The following is a 22,644-nucleotide window of genomic DNA, read 5'->3' on the forward strand; positions in this document are numbered from 1 at the left end:
GGGACAATGCTAGGAAGAAAATGATGTAGGCCAACGGTCAACAAGGTACAGAAGTGGCATATCAGATATGGCAGCCAAGAGAATAGATTCAACAATTTCAAGTACAACAACGGTCTTTGAGCATTTGGTCATTAAGGTCGGGCAGATGGAAGTGTTTGTAATTGAGACTGATGAGGAATTACTAGTACGCAATGAAAAATACCGGGTGACTATGGGAAATAATCCATCATGCACATGTCCCGATTTTCAAATCAGAGTAGGTGTCCTAGATGACCATATTGTGCATGCAAGCACCTTTACTTTGTATGTTTGCATATCTTTGGGTTAGATGCAAACCATAATATGCTTATACAATAATCCACTCTAAAAAATGAGGACCTAATGAGAATGTTTAACAATAGGAGAACAATGTGAAATGGACCTAGTATTATTGATGAGATTGTACTGTAGTTTTGAAAAGATCCTTCATGTTGCATAATAAAATGTTCGATGTCTCAATTCTCTAGCAAGGACTATTTACTTTTCGTTTTTTTTAAATGTTTTAGTAGGACAATTAATATGGCTATATGCCAATGGCTTGAATATGTTCATTGCATTCATATTCTTGTTTAAATAAAGTGGATATACATGCATCTACTTTTTTAAATTAATATGTTTTAGTAGGACAATTAATATGGCTATATGCCAATGGCTTGAATATGTTCATTGCATTCATATTCTTGTTTAAATAAAGTGGATATACATGCATCTACTTTTTTAAATTTAGGGAAAAGCCATGCATATACTTTTCTAAATTCAGGGAAAAGCCATGCATCTACTTTCCTAAATTTAGTGGATAACCATGCAAAGTAGCTTTTTGCTTTTTGCTTTGTGTATCTATAAATTTGACCCGTGCCTCTTACTCTAATCCTCACTTCTCTCTTTGTCGCCTCCCTCTCCTTCTCATTGTATTCCTCTCCCTCACTATCGTTCTCTTCCTTACAACCCTTACAACCATCACAACCATCAACTACCTTTGCTTATCTCTAATGGCTTCTTCTAATGGCCCTACCTATACTCTGCAGGAAACCTTGGGGAAAGGGTTTCCAAAGCTTTATGCAACAAAACGGATGGAGATACAATAGAACATCTCAGAATCATGGCAGAGGCCTGCAATCTTTGGACAAAGGTGTTAGCGGATGAGCCTATTGATTCTGGAGATTTATTTGTTTGTGGAACATGAAGATTGGAAGCGCCATCGGCACTTGGCGAAGTTTCAGATATATTGCTGAAGAGACAAAGGAGGCCCTACAAAAGGAGTTTAAGAATAGGGTAGCCCAAAAAGTGTATGAGTGTAGGATCCGTAGGTAGTTATAGTATACTTTGAATTTTAAACAATGTTAGATTGCAGTAGCCCATATAATAACCTTTTTTTAGAATAAAGTAGTCTCAACTATAGATCGCCTTTGCAAATTTTGGGTTTGTTGTTCTTTTGATTAATTATGTCAAATGCTAGGTTTATTTTATGTTTTAAATAGCAGTGTCATGTTCTTATCTCCCTCTCTCTCTCTTTCTCACTCTCTCTTCCTCTCAAATACTTAGGCCATGATCTCAAATAATTAAAATTTTATTGACCTTAATAAATTTATATTCTTCATTGCTTCTCACGTAAGGCATAGTAGATATCTAGTATGTATAAATCTTGAAATTATTCACCTTGTTAATTGTACTCACATGTAATGATATGCCGTTCACATGCAAATGCTTGAAATGATATAAAATCACGTGCAAAGGGCATGGAGTACCATGCAATGTCATGCATATATAATATCCATATGCAATAACATCCACATATAATAACATATGGATGAAGAGATTATGTATAGGGAGGGTGGGATAAGGAGAGAGAGAGAGAGGGGGAGGGTGGGAGAGTGAAAGGGAGGGAGGAAGAGGAGAGAGAAGGAGGGTGAGAGAAGGAGAGAGAGGGAGAGGAGAAAAAGAGGAGAGAGGAGAGGGAAGGTGAGAGGAGAGAGAGGAAGAGGAGAGAGAGTCAGGGTGAGAGAAGGAGAGAGAGGGAGGGTGGGAGAGTGAAAGGGAGGGAAGAGAGAGGGGGGCGGAAGAGGGTGGGAGAAGGAGAGAGACAATAGTGTGGGTTGGGTGGTGGTGGGCAAGGAGAGATATAGAGTGAAGAGGATGGAGAGGAGAGAGAGGGAGGGTGGGAGAGCAAAAGGGAGGGAGAGAGAGGAGAAAGAAGGAGGGTGGGGGAGAGAGAGAGAGAGAGAGAGAGAGAGAGAGAGAGAGAGAGAGAGAGGGTGGGACAAGGATAGAGGGAGAGGGAGAGGAAAGAGGGTGGAGAGGAGAGAGAGGGAGGGTGGGAGAGTGAAAGGGCGAGAGAGAGAGAGAGAGAGAGAGAGAGAGAGAGAGGGAGGTGGGAGAAGGAGAGAGAGCGTGGGAGCGATAGAGAGAGTGACATGGGGAGGATATAGAGAGTTAGGAAAGAGAGACAAGGATAGAGTGAGTGAGGGAGGTAAGAGTGAAAGGGAGGTAAGAGTGAAAGGGAGGTAAGAGAGAGAGGGGGAGGGAAGAGGGTGGAAGAAGGAGAGAGAGGGAGGGTGGGACAAGGAGAGAGGGAGAGGAAAGAGAGTGGAGAGGAGAGACAGGAACGGTGGGAGAAGGAGAGGGAGAGTGAAAGAGAGGGAAGAGAGAGAGGGGGGGAGGGAAGAGGGTGGGAGAAGGAGAGAGAGTGACATGGGGAGGATATAGAGAGATAGCAAAGAGAGACGAGGATAGAGAGAGTGGGAGAGGGAGAGTGAAAGAGAGGGAAGAGAGAGAGAGGGGGAGGGAAGAGGGTGGGAGAAGGAGAGAGAGTGTGAGATCCCACTGCCCCCTCCGCACACCGGGGATTCTCGATTGCTGGCACAGTGGAAGCAGCTCCCACTTGCGCGGGGTAGGGTTTCCCACTCGGGGCCTCGCCCTCGAATGTCCGGGCACGAGACTAAGCTGGTGGTCAATCCGAAAACCGAAACCAGGAAAATTTCCCATGCTCGGAAAACGAGGACGATTCCACCTTTTTGAATTTCTTAACGAATTTTCTAACGGGGTCAAGATACTAAACTAACCTTTATCTGATTAAACCAGATAGAAGGAAAATTTATTACAGACTTAACTTGAAGGAATCAACGCTTTTTTCCTAATTGAATCAGGCACAGTCGTTGATCTATTCATTTGAGAAGTCTTCAGGCTTTTATTTAACTACTCGAGTTCTAAGCGTATTCCTATTAATCAATTTTATTATTAAACCTCTACTGATTCGAGCCTAACCCCATCCGGCCCATGGGTTAGCCACCACCCAACCAGTAGAATTGGTAGAACCAGACAAGTACTCAACCACCCATAATTGAATGCCTTTCTTAACTTTTGCTTTAGAATACAGATACGCACACTCCTCTCTTTAAACTTTAATTTATAAAACAATCCATTGACAAACAATTATTGGTTATAGATGTCAAGCTCAAAATTTCTATCCAATCCTTGTTTCTCACAAAAAACAGTATCACTCTGGACTCTCCGTTGAGACCACCTAGTCAGCACACGAGATCCAGTAAAACAGATTACAATAAACATTGATCTATCATACAATATCTTCCATGACATACGCATGGGTGTCCTCAGCACCGCGAGCCCGTGCATCGCCTGGTCACAGAACCCTCCAGGATCCTCCTTAGGTGTCTTGGCACTTCACTCAGGGACCGCTTCGTCGGCCCTCGTCTATCGTATCGAAAGCGCACCATTTTAACCGTACCGAGGCTGGTCAAGACCTGGGCAGACTTTGCCGCGTGAGCTATCCTTTGAATACTCCCCGCCAGCTGTTGCAACCAAACTTCCCTTAGAAAAACACATATACCAAATGCTCCCTCCCCCAGCATTCTGGCATAAGACAGTCCTTTAAGAAAACAGGGTTTCTATGCAAGTTTTCAGTTTTGATTTTCTTTGAATATAATGAGTATATCTTAAATCCGTATCCCAAGACTTCTTGATCGCAGGTCTGAATTCCAAACAGAATTCGTCGAATTCTGTAACCTTGATGCTCAGATCAAAATCAAAGGGTCTCAACTTAGTTTCAAATTCAATGGATGATTTGAGTGTATTTTCCTGAACTGGTCACATCGTCTTTCCTTGAAACTAACGAAGAGTTTGGTCTTGGTCAAAGTCTGATTCTGGGTTCGAGTCTGGTAAGGTTCTTCCTGAAGAACTACCTTTCTCAAAAGGGGGGTGATATTTCAATCACTATTTTACTGAATTTTATTCATTGAATATTCACTTAACTGATTTCTAAACTAATCACGAATTTCTATGAGGAATAAATTAATCAATTTATCTAAATTTCTAACTTCGATAGATTTTCTGAATTTTTTTATTACCATCCGAGTGAATATGAAATGATAGAATTTTCTCTCACAATGTATTTACTTATTCATTTATCGATTATTCATGGAAATTAAACATAGAATAAAAGAGAACTCTAATTTTGATATAAAAATTCTTTATGTCTCTTTTTATGCATAAAATCTAACTTCAATGGAAATAACACTTTTATATAAAAGAAAATCCTTTTTTGCATCTATTTATGCATAGAAATTAAATCTAATGAAAATCACACTTTTATAATAAAAAAATATCCAATATGCATTTTTCTATGCATAGAATTTAAATCTAATGAAAATCACACTTTTATAATAAAAAATATCCAATATGCATCTTTCTATGCATAGAATTTAAATCTAATGAAAATTACTCTTTTATAATAATAAAAAATATCCAATATGCATTTTTCTATGCATAAAATTTAAATCTAATGAAAATCACACTTTTATAATAAAAAATATCCAATATGCATCTTTCTATGCATAGAATTTAAATCTAAATAGAAGCCATAATAGGTGTGAATGTCATAGATAGAGAGGTTTTACCCCACTAAGAAGATAGACTCAGGGCAGTGTCTATAATCCCTTTACAAGAGGTGGCATTCAAGCTTCATAACCACATACACATATATCATCTATGTGGACATAATGAGATGTGATAATGCTTAATAAAAGTAGAGGATTAGTCTTTAGTGCATGAGAACATTATTATGATCATTAAAAAAGGATTAAGCTAGATCATTACCACCAAGCATTAAAAAAATGGTTATGTATAGCAGAACTTCCGTCTATAAATCGACTTAGCATTGGAGATTGGCTACACCATTTGGCAAGCCCTTTTAGGGGAAGGTAGAGCACCTTGGGACGCACTTATAGCTCAAAGGATTTGAACCAATTAATTTTGTGGACAGAGAACAAAGCTCTACAGCAGCTGCCTAATTGAGAAACAATGTGACGATTTAGGGGGGGAAACGACCGCCGGGTCGAACAACGGCAAAATAAAACAATTGATGTGATGCCGACCTGCACCTTGAGTATAGAGGAAGGTTCCTTTTGAAGAAATCATGCCAAGATGTTGCCTATAGAAGGTGGTGGAAGCCCTCCAATGCAGGTAGATACTGTTTTGGCAAAGCTTGTTTTGGCTCCACTAATAGTGGGTGATTAATAACTTAATAAATATGCTAAGTAACTATTAAATTAACTTAATTAGGGCATTGAGAATGTAATTAACTCTGATAACATGAAGGAAATCAAGGTGGGAAGATATTTGAGCCATTCATAATATGAGAAATCATTGCATGGCTTCATTACCAAATGTGAGTGCTACATGGGGTTATATAGCCTTTAGATCCAATCCTGGATGACATCATAGGGATGCCCCTTGACATGTGGAGTGATGCTACACACTTTGATTTTAGCTTAGGCTAACATTTTATCCTATGCACATTTGATTTATGGCTAAGGGACAAGTTGGGCTTATATTTCTAACACCAATGGCCTACCCATTGACCCACTCCTCAACAAAGACCGAGCAAGGTGCCTCATTAATAAGGCTGTCCCTTACTAATTGATTGTTGTTGCAGGTCAAATCTATAGGCAAGGGAAAGACATAATTATAAGGCATGTCTGGAAGATGAATATGTTTTCCCTCTAGAGAGCTTGCCCACTCCGCCAATGCTGGTGAACACTTCGCCTGTAAGATTCCTCCCTCTAGCTTTTGAGGTGTAAAGGTGTAAGAACCTCCCCTTCTGTTCTTGCAATTATTCCCCTCTCTAAAATAGAAGAAAGATCTTGTTTTACCCTGTTTTGGCCTAGAGAGAGATAATCCTAAATTGAGATATCTTTAGATATAAAAAATCCTCCTAGTGTCTAAAATGGATTCCCCTGAAACAAAAGTTCAAAATTAACTTTCCAATGTGCATTAGAAATTAATTGAAAATGGTATAAGGAACCTTAGCCTAAGGGTCTACATTTTCAAAAAATTTTGAATTATGGTCCAATTAAGGTTCCAATGGGCAAATTGGATTGATCCAAGTGTTGGGATGAGATAAATCCAAAGAATAAAAGAAAATACCCAAAAATGAGTAAATGCTCACATAAGATGAAGAGTTTACTAAGTACAAGGTTTATTAGTTAAAAAGTATGAGATATTACTAAAAAAATGAGATATTTTGAAATAATGATGCATTTTTTACACCTTGGTAAGGAAAGGGGGACTCTTGAGGTAGGCGCCTCTTTCACATGTGTGGAAGGGTTTTTAATTCAAAAAAATTGTGATATTTTTATCTCTCCTCTCTCCTGCATCAAACCAAATCAGAAAGGGAGCCAAATCTGATCCAAATTGAGTCAAACTGAACCTGGAAAATTCTAGAACCCAATTGGACTTGGTTAGTGGCCTCCCTCACCTATAAATAGACCCTCAATTTTTTGTAAAAAAAATATTGGAGCATTACCATGCCAATATTATATTAAAATAATCATATGTTCTATTATCCCTTAAATTTTCCTCTCTCTTGGGAGCTTGGAGATCTCTCTCTCTACAACAACTCTTGGAGTTGCTCTTCTCCTCTTGCTGGACCAATTGATTGGTCGGGAGCTTCACTGCTAATAGAGAATCAAGCCAAACTTGGAGGTAAAATTAATTTTTATGGTTTTTTCCAATTTATATCAATGACTTTCTTCTTCTCAACCCCTCTGAAGCTTGAGAAGCTTTCTAAATGATGTTTTAATTCAAATCAAGCTTTCCCTAAGTTTTTTAATGATTAATTAGGATTAAGTTAATCTTTATGCTTATTTGTAATGCTTTCTTTAAGTAAATCTCTCTCTCTAAAAGAATAGCCATCTTTGTGGCTAAATCCCTTGAAAAAGGATGCTTCTCAATGATAGTCTCTTAATTCAAAGCTAAACTCTAGGCTGATAAGCTAGAGATTAAGAAAATGGTATTTTTATGATTTTATATTAACAAAATAATGGTTATTTCTTTTAGATTATTTATACTTTGATTGATTCTAAATGAGAAATAGATTATCCTATCAATTTGGGAAAAGAGAAATAATGGAATTAGCTCAATCTAGTGGGATAATCATAAAATTATGGTTAAAATTATGATTTAAATTCATAGTTTATGATTATGGTTAAAATTATGATTTAAATTCATAGTTTGATTTTAAGCATAAAAGAGGAAACTACTATCATTTTTTCATTACAAGCTTTGAATCTTTAGAAAAAAATTAAGAATTATCAATATTAGCAGAAGCGAAGCTATGGCAAAATTTTCAGAAAATAATACATATCTTATTTTTATGCATAATGCTAAAGCATTTCCTAACATATTCTAGGATTGGACATCCTATGCAAAAAAGAATGATTTTCATCATATTCATGAGAAATAATTTTTTTATAATTATGCATAATTAATTGATTATGAGAAAAGAGTAAATTTTGGTAAATTTTTTTTATACAAAAAGAGGAATTCCCATGATATTTGAGATCCAAGTAATTAAATGGTAAAAGATGAATTTTTGGTAAATTTTTTTTAATGCAAAAAGAGAAATTCCCATGATATTTGAGATCCACGTAACTAAATGGTAAAAGATGAATTTTTGGTAAATTTATTTTTATGCAAAAAGAGGAATTCCCATGATATTTGAGATCCAAGTGATTAAATGGTAAAAGAGGAATTTTTGGCATAGTTAAAATTATGAGTATTTATCAAAAGTGGAATTTTGAGCATTATTAATTTTATTGGAAAATATGGGTAGAATTGATTTTTATAAATCCCATGAATCTTTTACTCAAAAAGAAGAATATTGAATATATTTCAATTGAGAAATTTGAGAAAGAATATGAAAATATCCATCGAGGAAAAGTACCTTTAACTAGGCCAAACAATTGGCAGAAACTTAGAAAAGTCCCATCGGTATCGAAAGTAAAAAACGGTACTAAATGTGAATGCGATGTGATAAGATGTGAGTGGATGTGATGAGATGTGGATGAGATGTGATGTGATGTAAATGGATGTGGATGTGATGAGATGTGGATGGGATGTGATGTGATGTAAATGGATGTGGATGTAAATGTGATGAGATGTGGATGTAAATGTGATGAGATGTGAATAAGATGTGATGATATGTGAAAGGATGTGATGTGATGTAAATGGATGAGAATGAGATGTGATGATATGTGAAAGGATGTGATGTGATGTAAATGGATGAGAATGAGATGTGATGTGATAGATGTGCATGTGAATGAATGGATCGATGTGGATAGATGTGAATGTGAATGAATAAATGGATGTGGATGAATGTGATGAGCTATAAATGGATGTGGTGTGATATGGATAGATGTGGATGTGATGTAATGTGGATGGAATGAATGTGATGTGATGTGGATGGATGTGAACAAGATGTGATAAGATGAGGATGGATGGACGAGATGTGAATGAATGTGGGATGTGAATGGGTGTGATGGATGAAAATGGCTGTGATGAGATGTGAGTGGATGTGGTGAGATGTGAGGGGATGTGGTGAGATGTGGTGAGATGTGAATGTGATGTATTGAGATGTGAATGGATGTGATGTGTTGTGGATCTGGTTAGATATGAATGGATGAGATATGATGTGGATAGATGAGATGTGATGTGATGTGGACTTGGGTAGATGTAAATGGATGTGAAGTGATGTAAATAGATGTCAACGTAATGTGATGATATGTGGATGTGATGTAGATCTAAATGAATGTAGATGGATGTGATGTGATATGAATGGATGAGATGTGATGTGGATATGTTGTGATGTGATGTGATGAGGATAGATGTGGATAGATGTGATGAGATGTAATATGATGTGATGTGATGAGATGTAATATGATGTGATTAGATGAGAATGGATGAAGGACGATGGGAATACATATGACTAGATGTGGAATAAGCAATGTGAATTGATGTAGAAGAATGAGGAATAACGAGAAATGATGTGGAACAATGTGGAACAATGAGAGTTCATTAAAAACTGTATTTATGAAACCTATTTTTAAAGGATTGTTTTATGTCAAGAATGCTAGGGAAGCATTTTGACCATCTTGTAAATGAGATCATGGAGACCTAAGTGATAAAGTTGCAACAGCTGACGAGAGTCAATGGAGGACGTCTCGCGTAGCAAGGTCGGCCCGCCGAGGTCACCAGCCTCGGTTTAAATGGTGAGCTTTCGGGGTACAGTGGATGAGGGACCAAGGAAGCGGCCTATGAGTGAAGCGCTAGGTGACCTGCGAAGGAGCCTAGAGGGTGCTGACCATACGGTGCTCGGGCTTTGGGTCGCCGAAGATACCCACACTTGCGTCGGGGAAGAAAAATGGAACAAGGTGTTAGAGTTGTTTTTTGAACTCGGGCATGGATCTGGTTGATTGTCCTTTGCTGGTCCACAAACGAATGAGTCCATGGCTCTTTTATATGGATGTGTTAGTTGATCTTGATGATCTTCAACGGAGAGTCCATCTGGATTTTCTTATGTGATTATATTGCCGAGTACTATGAGCTAGGAACTATTGAAAAGGCCCCTGAGTGAACAGGTGGTGAGCATTCTGGTTGCCAATGATGCCATAGGTACACCGATGAAGGAATGATTGGAAATTAGAATTCAAGCTGGATATTTTGGAGGATTATGATCAGTGATACTATGGTTTCACTAAAAGATTATTTTAAAGACAGCTGAATTTGTGAAACATGCAATTTCATATTAGGTGTGGTGTAAGTGGTGTGACTATCTTGAAGTTTGCTTGAAGCACCGACTAGGGGCCTGGGAACTCTTTTCCCTGGTACTCGGGGCAAAACATAACCAAATTCCTAAATGGATCCTATCACTACAATGGTTGGGCGGTTGGCTAACCCATGGGATTGGATGGATTATGATCAGTGATACTATGGTTTCATTAAAAGATTGTTTTAAAGACAGCTGAATCTGTGAAACATGTAATTTCATATTAGGTGTGGTGTAAGTGGTGTGACTATCTTGAAGTTTGCTTGAAGCACCAGCTAAGGGGCCTGGGAACTCTTTTCCCTGGTACTCGGGGGTAAAACATAACCAAATTCCTAAATGGATCCTATCACTACAATGGTTGGGCGGTTGGCTAACCCATGAGATTGGATAGACTGATGGATCCCTAAAATGAGACTCAATTCTGTTAAGTTACGATAGTTGAAGTAAATCCCGGATAATCCTTGTTCTATGGAAAAGAATCAACGGCTGTGCCTCTTGATGAGGAGAAAAGCGTTGGACCTGCAAGTCTCTTCCTTGATCTCACCATGAGACTTACGGGCTCGGTTGGATCAGTTTGGTTTAGCGATGACCTTGACTACGTTAGAATAAAATATCCTTGAGGAATCGCCTATGTCTGCTGGGCGAGGGAAGTTTTTTCGGGTTCAGTTTTGGAAGAACCAAGGGATTAGTCTCTTGTCCGGATATCCGTGGTGGGCGACGTCCCAAGTGAGAGGCTTTGCCCTGCGCAAGAAGTGCTACTTCTGCTACTAGCACCATGGAATTCGTTGCGCGGAGGGGGCAGGGATCTTTCATCGCCAGTAGACATTACTGCTCACAAAGTCCGCACAACGGGACTATGGTGGCCCACCTTAATGGAAGACGCAATGGAATATATCAAATGATTTGATGAATGCCAACGAGTGGCAATCCCATGATTTAAGGATAGAATGCCCTTGAGCCCGGTCATGTCCTTACAACCATTTTACAAGTGGGGCATTGATTTTATAGGACCCATTAGTCCAGTGGCTTGGTACACTCAAGCGTGATACATCATAACAACCACGGACTATTGCACTAAATGGGTTGAAGCTAGGGCTACCCACCGCAAGGCTGGCATGAGATCCACACCTAAAGTCATTTATGAATCAGTGATCACTCGCTTTGGGTGCCCTCTTAAGCTAGTGAATGACAATGACACACACTTCATCAATCAAGTGATACAATTGTTGTTTTACAAGAATTCCTAGTCATCCATAGGAAATCCTCCCCCTACTATCCCCAAGCCAATGGCCAAGCCAAAAGCACAAATAAAGTCTTTTGTGCCGTCCTAACCAAAACAATTGAGTCTAGCCAAAATGACTGGGAACAGAAGTTACCCACTATACTTTGGGTGTATTGTACATCCTACAGGACAGCCACAAATGCAGCATCCTTTAGTTTAAGCTATGGTACTGAAGCGGTCATGCTAATGGAGTTCTTAGTATCCAACTTAAGAATTGCAGTATAAGAGAAAATCAGAGGCAATCTCTTAGGCTGTCGCCTTTTCAAACTTGAAAGGCTTGATGAAACATGCCTCCTTGCTCTGTACAGTATGATTGTAGAAAAGTTGAGACATAAACATTGGTTTGATGACCAAATCAAAGACAAGGAAATGAGTGACGGCAATATGGTCCTCCTCTAAAGCACACAAAACCATAAAAAGAAACTCAAATTCAGAGGCTTTGGACCGTTCCCGGTCACTAAAATAACCCCACAAGGCTAGTGTGCATAGAAACACTCGACGACGTCGAGATGGCAGGATATTTCAATGGTAGCAAACTAGAATGCTACTATGGCCCCACTCACTGAAACCACATTAAGAGCCAAAAAACAACAAAAGAGACAACAAAAAAAATAAAAGAAACGACCCAACGAGAAGCCAAAGAGCAGCAGAGCAGGCAAAACTTCAGGGTAAAAACATCATGGGGTAAACATGGCGCAAGTAGTGGACCTCAAAGAAGAGGATTGGGAGGTGAAACCCGCATGGTTATGGTTAGGAATGACCACCCTGATGAGTTTCACACAAAAATTACCTCTCATACAAGAGCTAATCAGAAATTGATGTCTTATGAACATGTCTTATGACACATGGCACTCCCTCAAAAGGCCACCATTAATGAACACCCCGGCCACAATCACTACTATTGCCTCATGTCTCACAACTATGTTTCACTAGAAGTAAAGTTTTATGTGATGCGTGCAAGAACAATGAGCGAAGAGATCCTTCTATGGTGTGGATGGATGGGACACAGCCCAGTGTCAAATTGATTGGGATGCAAGTGTAAGATTCTTCCCTCCCGCTTTTGAGGGTGTGCAGGTGTAAGAACCTCTCCTTCTGATCTTATAATTATTTCCCTCTTTGAAATAAAAGACAAATCTTGTTTCTACCTATTTTGGCTTATAGAGAGAAAATGTTCTAGAGAGAGTTTATTCAATTTTTAGATATTTTTGGATGGAAAAATATCTCTTCTTATTAAAATAAATTCTCCCGAAACAAAAGTTCAAAAAGAAATTCAGAAGGTGCATTAGAAATAAATTATAATCTGTTCAAAAGGCCTTAGCCTAAGGGTCCAGATTTTTTGAAAATTTTAGATTAAGGTTCTGAGGGGCCAATTAGATTAATCCAAATGTAGGGAGGAGATAAATTGAAGAAATAAAGAAAACCCCCCCAAAAGGATTAAATACTCACATAAGATAAAGAGTCAACTAAGGACAAGGTTATTAGTTAAAAAAGAAGAGATATTTAGAGGAAATGATGCATTTTTGACACCTTGGTGTGGGGGAATTCCCCTCATGAAGGAGGTGCCTATTTCACATGTGCGGTTGAGTTTTAAACTCACAAATAATGAGATATTTTCATCTCTCCTCTTTCCTGCTTCAACTAGATCCAAAAAGTAAGCTAAGCTAACCTAAAAATGGTCAAAAATTGACCAAACTATTCTGGAAAATTCTAGAACCAGTTTGCTTGGTTAGAGGCTTACTTTTTCCTATAAATGAAGCCTCCCCCTTTGTAAATGGTTAATAGTGTTTTATGCACTGTTACTCTACTCCTCCCCTAGAGCCAAAAACAGTGAATTCATTTGTTTTTGACCATTTCCTCTTCAAAAGAATTGGTAGCCACTCTTGTTGCAAACAAGAGTAGATCCCTCAAACCATCAAGCCAAAGGAAAGCTCACAAAACTCCTAGTAAGTTAGAAATTCTACTTTTTCTTATTCTATTTTATGGTTTTCTGATTTTTGCTTTCTTTAAAATGAAAATGGATGTTATGCCTTGCTGGAAAGGCTTTCCCCCTTCTCTTCATTATTGAATTCAGCCTTTCTTTATCCTAGATGTGTAATCAAATTGATGGAATTAAACTTTTCATATTGTTTACTCTTAATAAAGTAGAAATTGATTAGATTAGAATGATTTAAATCATCTTGGATAATTTCTAGTAAATTTTAGAGTTAAAATTTTAAAAAATGGTCAGCCATACAAAGGAGGTTATGGTAAAATTTTCTTAAATTTGGTGAAATAAGTTTTATCTTTGTATTATTCAAAAAGAGTAATCCCCACCGCTTGTGTATTCTAAAAGTGTTATTTTTATTCTATGCATAGAAAAATGCATATTAGAAATTTATTTTTATTTCAAAAGAGTTATTCTCATTGATTTTGATTTTATGCATAGAAAGATGCATAACGAATTTATTTTTATTCCAAAAGTGTTATTCTCATCAATTTTGATTTTATGCATAGAAAGATGCATAAAGAAATTTATTTTTATTTCAAAAAGAGTTATTCTCATTGATTTTGATTTTATGCATCGAAAGATGCATAAAGAATTTATTTTTATTCCAAAAGTGTTATTCTCATCAATTTTGATTTTATGCATAGAAAGATGCATAAAGAAATTTATTTTTATTTCAAAAAGAGTTATTCTCATTGATTTTTATTTTGATTTTATGCATAGAAAGATGCATAAAAGAATTTATTTTTATTTCAAAAGAGTTATTCTCATTGATTTTGATTTTATGCATAGAAAGATGCATAAAGAAATTTTCTTTTATTTCAAAAGAGTTATTCTAATTGATTTTGATTTTATGCATAGAAATATGCATAAAGAAATTTATTTTTATTTCAAAAGAGTTATTCTCATTGATTTTGATTTTATGCATAAAAAGATGCATAAAGGAATCTATTTTTATTTCAAGAGAGTTATTCTCGTTGATTTTGATTTTATGCATAGAAAGATGCATAATGGAATTTATTTTTATTTCAAAAGAGTTATTCTCATTGATTTTGATTTTATGTATAGAAAGATGCAATAAAGGAGTTTATTTTCAAAAGAGTTATTCTCATTGATTTTGATTTTATGCATAGAAAGATGCATAAAGGAATTTATTTTTATTTCAAAAGAGGTATTCTCATTGATTTTAATTTCATGCATAGAAAGATGCATAAAAGAATTTGTTTTTATTTCAAAAGAGTTATTCTCATTGATTATGATTTTATGCATAGAAAGATGCATAAAGGAATTTATTTTTATTCCAAAAGTGTTATTCTCATCAATTTTGATTTCATGCATAGAAAGATGCATTAAAAATTTATTTTTATTTCAAAAGAGTTATTCCCATTGATTTTGATTTTATGCATAGAAAGATGCATAAAGAAAATTATTTTTATTTCAAAAGAGTTATTCTCATTGATTTTGATTTTATGCATAGAAAGATGCATAAAGGAATTTTTTTTTATTTCAAAAGAGTTATTCTCATTGATTTTGATTTTATGCATAGAAAGATGCAATAAAGAAATTCATTTTCAAAAGAGTTATTCTCATTGATTTTGATTTTATGCATTGAAAGATGCATAAAGGAATTTATTTTTATTTCAAAAGAGTTATTCTCATTGATTTTGATTTTATGCATAGAAAGATGCATAAAGGGATGTGATGTGAATAGATGTGATGAGATGTCATGTGAATCAGGATGTAAATGAATGATATGGGATGGATGTGGATGTATGTGAAAGGATGGATGTGGATGTATGTGAGGATGGATGTGGATGTATGTGAAGAATGGAAGTGGGTGTATGTGAAAGAATGGATGTGGATGTATGTATGTGAAAGGATGGATGTGGATGTATGTGAAAGGATAGATGTGGATGTGTATGTGAATGATATGGGATGTGAATGAATGTGTTAGCATGTGAATCGGGATGTGAATGAATGATATAGGATGTGAATGAATGTGATAGCATGTGAATCGGGATATGAATGAATGATAAGGGATGTGAATGGATGTGATGTGATGTGAATGAACGATAAGGGACGTGAATGAATGTGTTAGCATGTGAATCGGGATGTGAATGAATGAGATGTGATGTGAAATGGATGTGATAAGATGTGGTGTAAACTGGATAGATGTTAATGTATGTGAAGTGATGAGATGTATGGGTAGATGCAAGTGAATGAGATCTGATGAGGATAAATGAGGAAATAAGTGAGGAGATACTCTTATGAAGGAGGTACCTATTTCACATGTGTGGTTGAGTTTTAAACTCACAAATAATGAGATATTTTCATCTCTCCTCTTTCCTGCTTCAACTAGATCCAAAAAGTAAGCTAAACTGACCTAAAAATGGTCACAAATTGACCAAACTGATTTGGAAAATTCTAGAATCAGATTGCTTGGTTAGAGGCTCACTTTTTCCTATAAATGAAGCCTCCCCCTTTGTAAATGGTTTATAGTGTTTTATGCACTGTTACTCTACTCCTCCCCAGAACCAAAAACAGTGAATTCATTGATAATTCATTTGTTTTTGACCATTTTCTCTTCAAAAGAATTGGTGGCCACTCTTTTTGCAAACAAGAGTAGATCCCTCAAACCATCAAGCCAAAGAAAAGCTCACAAAACTCCTAGTAAGTTCGAAATTCTACTTTTTCTTATTCTATTTTATGGTTTTCTGATTTTTGCTTTCTTTAAAATGAAAATGGATGTTATGCCTTGCTGGAAAGGCTTTCCCCCTTCTCTTCATTATTGAATTCAGCCTTTCTTTATCCTAGATATGTAATCAAATTGATGGAATTAAACTTTTCATATTGTTTACTCATAATAAAGTGGAAATTGATTAGATTAGAGTGATTTAAATCATCTTGGATAAGTTCTAGTAAATTTTAGAGTGAAAAATTTAAAATTGGTCAACCATACAAAGGAGGGTATGGCAAAATTTTTTTAAATTTGGTGAAATAAGTTTTATCTTTTTATTATTCAAAAAGAGTAATCCCCACCACTTGTGTATTCTAAAAGTGTTATTTTTATTCTATGCATAGAAAAATGCATATTAGAAATTCATTTTTATTTCAAAAGAGTTATTCTCATTGATTTTGATTTTATGCATAGAAAGATGCATAAAGAAATTATTTTTTTTCCAAAAGTGTTAGTCTCATCAATTTTGATTTTATGCATGGAAAGATGCATAAAGAAATTTATTTTTATTTCAAAAGAGTTATTCTCATTGATTTTGATTTTATGCATAGAAAGATGCATAAAGGAATTTATTTTTATTTCAAAAGAGTTATTCTCATTGATTATGATTTTATGCATAGAAAGATGCATAAAGAATTTATTTTTATTCCAAAAGTGTTATTCTCATCAATTTTGATTTTATGCATAGAAAGATGCATAAAGAAGTTTATTTTTATTCCAAAAGAGTTATTCTCGTTGATTTTGATTTTATGCATAGAAAGATGCATAAAGGAATCTATTTTTATTTCAAAAGAGTTATCCTCGTTGATTTTGATTTTATGCATAGAAAGATGCATAAAGGAATTTATTTTTATTTCAAAAGAGTTATCCTCGTTGATTTTGATTTTATGCATAGAAAGATGAATAAAGGAATCTATTTTTATTTCAAAAGAGTTATTCTCATTGATTTTGATTTTATGTATAGAAAGATGCAATAAAGGAATTTATTTTCAAAAGAGTTATTCTCATTGATTTTGATTTTATGCATAGAAAGATGCATAAAGGAATTTATTTTTATTTCAAAAGAGTTATTCTCATTGATTTTGATTTTATTCATAGAAAAATGCATAAAGGAATTTATTTTTATTTCAAAAGAGTTATTATCATTGATTTTGATTTTATGTATAGAAAGATGCAATAAAAATTAATTTATTTTCAAAAGAGTTATTCTCATTAAATTTTATTTTATGCATAGAAAGATGCATAAAGGAATTTATTTTTATTCCGAAAGTGTCATTTCCTTAAAATTGAATTTATGCATAAATAGATGTATAAAAGGATTTTTATAAAAGTGTTATTTCCACAGAAGTTGATTTTTTATAAAAGAATGGATGGATGGATAGTTGTGATGTGAATCAGATAAATGTGAATGAATGGATGGATAGATGTGATGTGAATCAGATAAATGTGAATGAATGGATGGATAGATGTGATGTGAATCACATAAATGTGAATGAATGGATGGATAGATATGTGAATCAGATAAATGTGAATGAATGGATGGATGGATGTGATGTGAATAGATGTGATGAGATGTCATGTGAATCGGGATGTAAATGAATGATATGGGATGGATGTGGATGTATGTGAAAGAATGGATGTGGATGTATGTGAAGGATGGATGTGGATGTATGTGAAGAATGAAAGTGGATGTATGTGAAAGGATGGATGTGGATGTATATGAAAGGATAGATGTGGATGTGTATGTGATAAGTATGGATGTGGATGTATGTGAAAGGATAGATGTGGATGTGTATGTGATAAGTATGGATGTGGATGTATGTGGAAGAATATATGTGGATGTGAATGTGATGGATATGAACGAGAACAGAGGCGATGAGATGTGATGTAAATTGGATAGATATGAATGATAAAGAATGTGAATGAATGTGTTAGCATGTGGATCGGGATGTGAATGAATGATATAAGATGTGAATGAATGTGATAGCATGTGAATCGAGATGTGAATGAATGATAAGGGATGTGAATGGATGTGATGTGATGTGAATGAACGATAAGGGACGTGAATGAATGTGTTAGCATGTGAATCAGGATGTGAATGAATGAGATGTGATGTGAAATGGATGTGATAAGATGCGGTGTAAACTAGATAGATGTTAATGTATGTGAAGTGATGAGATGTATGGGTAGATGCAAGTGGATGAGATCTTATGAGGATAACTGAGGAAATAAGTGAGGAGATAGAAAAAGATGTGATTAGATGAGAATGGGAATAGTTATGAAATGAATGTGGATTGATGTGTGGGTAATGTGGATTGATGTGGATGGATGAGTGGATAATGTGGATTGATGTGGATAGATGTATGGATGATGTGGATGATGTGGATGGATCTATGGATGATGTGGATTTATGTGTGGATGATGCAATTAGATGTGATTTGATGTGGGAATGATGTGATGTGATAGGGATCGATGAAGAAGAAAAATTGTGGAAAGATGAGAAAAGATGGGGACTAATGTGAAAGGATGTGGAGTGATGAGAAAAGATGGAAATACTGTTGGAACTATATTTGTATGTGAAAACTGTTTTTAAATGACTATTTTATGTTAGGAATGCTAGGGAAGCATTTTGACCGTCTTGTGAATGAGGTCCTGGAGACCTATCTGTTAAGTTGCAACTATTGATGGAGAGTCAACGGAGGACATCTCGCATAGTAAGGTCGGTCGAGATTTTGACTAGCCTCAGTTTGATTTAAATGGTGAGCTTCCGGTACAGTGGATTAGGGACCAAGGAAGTGACCTATCAGTGAAGCGCTAGGTGACCTGCAAAGGATCCTAGAGGGTGCTGACCATACGGTGCTCGGCTCTGGGTCACCGACGATACCCACATGTGCGTCGTGGAAGATATTGGAACAAGGAGTAAGAGTTGTTTTCTGAATTCGGGCATGGATCTAGTTGATTGACCTTGCTGGTCCTCAACAGATGAGTCCATGGCTCTTTTATATGGAGCTGTTGGTTGATCTTGCTGATCTTCAATGGAGATTCTATTTTGATATGTGAATATATTGCCGGTTACTATGAGCTAGGAACTATCAAAAAGGCCCCTGAGTGGACAGGTGATGAGCGTTTTGGTTGCCAATGATGCCATAGGTACACCGATAAAGGAATGATTAGAAATAAGGATTCAACCGGAGATTTTGACGATTATGATCAGTGACACAATGGTTTCATTAAAAGATTGTTTTTAGAAGATGTTGATTCTGTGAAAAAGGCAATTTCATATTGGGTGTGTAAGTGGTAGGACTAGTTTTAAGTTTGCATGAAATTCCGGCTAGGGGGCCTGGGAACTCTTTTCCCTAGTACCCGGGACAAAACCTAACCAAATTCTTAATTAGATCCCATCACTACAGTGGTTGGGCGGTTGGCTAACCCATGGGACTGGATGGGGTTGGCTAGCAAATTAGAAATTCTTTTTTTTTAATTCTATGGTTTTCTGATTTCTTGCTTCTGTTAAATTGAAATTGGATGTTATGCCTTGATGGAAAGGCTTCCCCCTTCTCTTCATTGAATTCATCCCTTCTTTATCCAAGATGTGTAATCAAATAAATAGAGTTAAACTTTTCGTATTATTTACTCTTAAAAAATGAGAATTGATTAGATTAGAGTGCTAAATTCATCTTGGGGTAAATTTCTAAGTAGATTTAAAATGTAAAAATTGAGAAATGGTCAGCCATACAAAGGAGGTTATGGCAAAATTTTCTTAAATTTTGTGGAAATAGGTTTTATCTTTATGTTATTCAAAAAGAGTAATCCCCTCCGTTTGTGTATTCTAAAAGTGTTATTTTCATTCTATGCATAGAAAAATGCATATTGGATATTTTTTTATTATAAAAGTGTGATTTTCATTAGATTTAAATTCTATGCATAGAAAGATGCATATTGGATATTTTTTATTATAAAAGTGTGATTTTCATTAGATTTGAATTCTATGCATAGAAAGATGCATATTGGATTTTTTTTAATTATAAAAGTGTGATTTTCATTAGATTTAAATTCTATGCATAGAAAGATGCATATTGGATATTTTTTATTATTTATAAAAGAGTGATTTTTATTAGATTTAAATTCTATGCATAGAAAGATGCATATTTGATATTTTTTATTATAAAAGTGTGATTTTCATTAGATTTAAATTTTATGCATAGAAAAATGCATATTGGATATTTTTTATTATTATAATAAATTCAATGGCATAGGGTTTCACACTTGGCAAACAAAGGTCAAGGGCCATTTAATGAGAAAGAATTTATGGAGCTTAGTCAAACCACAAGTAGGAGGAGAGGAAGAAGGAGTTGTCACTAGAGCTATCACCGTTGCTTTGTAAGCAAAGGATGAACAAGCTTTAGGGATAATAATCATAGCATTTGATGATAATTTTATACATTATATAGATGATCCTGACACTCCAACTAAATCTTGGGAAACATTTGAGAAAATCTTTGGTGCTAAAGCAAAACACTCTAAGATTAGTCTTAAAATGCAACTCTATGGACTCACAATAGAAGCAAATGAAGGAGTGGGTTCACTCATCAATAGGTTAAATATTCTTATGACTCAACTTGTGTATGTCCAATCTCCTCTACCTAATGAAGATGTTGTTGCATCTTGTTGAAGACCATTCCTTTAAAATTTGTTCAACTTGTCACTGTGCTTAAAGAGAAGGAACCTATTCCTTCTTTGGAAAGTTTGATAAACTCTTTGCAGGAAGAAGAAAATTAAAAACTTCCAAGAAGATGCCTATGCCATCTCCACCATCAACAAGAAGAAGAAATGTGTAACTTGTGGGAGGACTAATCACCAAACAAAGGATTGCTTCACCAACAACCCTTGTGTGCACTGTGGAAAGACAAATCATCCATCACAGAGGTGCTATCTCAAGGACAAGAAGAAAGAGAAGGTTAACACTGCTGAAGAAAATCACTTTGTAGAAGTCTCCGGTTTTGTTGGAAATCGAGATGATGATGATTCCTATGCTTTGTAAAAATGTTGTCATTGTTCACTCTTGTATGGTCAAAAAGCCTTAATTGTTTTCTTTCCCTTGTTGTTTGTAAAGAGTACTCAAACCTTGTTATTGTATGGTTGAGACTCTAATGTATCAAGGGGGGTGTTGTTAGGGCTCAAAAATTTTACTAGAGTGCCAAGTTTGGCTTAAGGGGGGTGTTAGAAATATAAGCCCAACTTGTCCCTTAGCCATAAATCAAATGTACATAGGATAAAATCTTAGCCTAAGCTAAAATCAAAGTGTGTAGCATCACTCCACATGTCCATCCACATGTTAAGGGGCATCCCTAATCAAAGGAGTCGTGGAGCATCTTTAGGAGAAGCATATAGCTCATTTACATCATCAATGATGTCATCTAGGATTGGATCCAAAGGCTACATAAGCCCATGTAGCACTCACATTTGGTAATGAAGCAATGCAATGATTTCTCATATTATGAATGGCTCAAATCTCTTCCCACTTTGATTTCCTTCAACAATTGGCAAGGAAGTGTGCAATTTCCTCTCCCCATTCAGGAGTTAAGTATAGGTGGAACAACACGGCATCAATACCCACCAATGGCTTACCATTGGGGATGCGTGACATATGGTCAGCCAAAACATGTTGTGAGCCCTTTCGCACCATGATAGTGAAGTTGAACTCTAGTAGAATTAGCAACCATCTAGTGATTCTACCCGGTGTACAGGGTTTATTTGCAAGGTAAAGGAGAGAGTGATGGTCCACAAAGAAAATGAACTTAGTTGCCCAAAAGATAATGATAAAACTTTTTAATCGTGTAAACCATGGCTAATCCTTTTGTCTCTATGGTGGTGTATTTTTGTTCTACCTCATTTAGTTGGCGACTAGCAAAGCTAATAGGGAAATCCCTATTGTATTTTCTGGGTTGAGCTATTACACACCCAATTGCAAAGGCAGAGGCATCAATGTGAACGTGCAATATGATGTCCCAATTGGGGGACCTCAAGATGGGAGCGCTTTGCCAAGTATTTCTTCAAGATATTATACACATGTTTCAAGATTCCTCTGTCCATTAAAAGATGATTAGAAGTCCAAAGATGGGACGAGAATTGTCAGCATACATGAAGATGAAACGTTGATAATACCCGACATGTCCCATGAAGCGTTGGACTCCTTTGAAATTAGTCAATGGTGGCAGCTCAAGAATGAGTCATACCTTATTGTCATCTGTGGGAGATTCCTTGTTTTGAGACAATGTGTCCCAAGATTACTCCGTGCCAAACCCAAAATTGGCATTTAAGAAGAGATGCGGTGGAGTCATCTCTCTTGCACTTTTTGTAAACACTCTAAGTGTGCTTTCTAAGTAGAGTTAACATAGAGGGTCATCCATAAAGACTTTAAGGAATTTCCAAAGATATTCCTTAGGCCATGCACATTAGGCACTGGAAGGTGCCTAGAGCATTGT

Source organism: Cibotium barometz, chromosome 49 (genome assembly GCF_041138505.1).
Source record: "Cibotium barometz isolate CiBa-2024 chromosome 49, ASM4113850v1, whole genome shotgun sequence".
NCBI lineage: Eukaryota > Viridiplantae > Streptophyta > Polypodiopsida > Cyatheales > Cibotiaceae > Cibotium > Cibotium barometz.